Raw genomic sequence first — 438 nt, 5'->3', positions numbered from 1 at the left:
AGCTGTAATTCCTCAAGACGTCATCCCGCGTTACAGAGCGAGGAGTAACAAAGACGATGAAATGAAACGCGTAACAACCAGGGTGTTTATGTAACGCAAAGTCACACGATAAGAATAAGAATGCGTGCGCTCGATGTAAGCTGGAAGTGTGTAAGTATCTAAATATGTAAGTATCTAAATAATATGTAACTATGTAAGTATGGAAGGTAAACGTTGGAGTGTGTAAGTACTTACTGATGTAAGTATGTAAGTATACAAGCAAGCATATGAGTATGGAAGATAATGGGTGGAAGTATGTGTGTCTGTATGTAAGGAAAGAAACATTAAAGGTTAAGGATAGAAGTATGTTTGATGTAAGTATGTATTTAATGGAGAATAAAGGAGATGAGAGAGATGAGGTGGAAGCTGGAGAAGGGGGGCGGATGAAAGAAAAAAACG

At 38.1% G+C, this 438-nt stretch overlaps 1 protein-coding gene across 1 annotated transcript in view; it reads right to left on the bottom strand.

The window, feature by feature from the left end:
• LOC119588687 (serine/arginine repetitive matrix protein 2-like) overlaps positions 1-438 on the bottom strand; it is a gene marked incomplete in the record, with an annotated part of 176,340 nt that overhangs the window by 63,454 nt on the left and 112,448 nt on the right.

This window comes from Penaeus monodon, chromosome 24 (genome assembly GCF_015228065.2).
Source record: "Penaeus monodon isolate SGIC_2016 chromosome 24, NSTDA_Pmon_1, whole genome shotgun sequence".
In the NCBI taxonomy this organism is placed as follows: Eukaryota; Metazoa; Arthropoda; class Malacostraca; order Decapoda; family Penaeidae; genus Penaeus; species Penaeus monodon.
The sequence above is the reverse complement of the archived record's forward strand: the minus strand, read 5'-3'. Positions and strand labels throughout refer to the sequence as shown.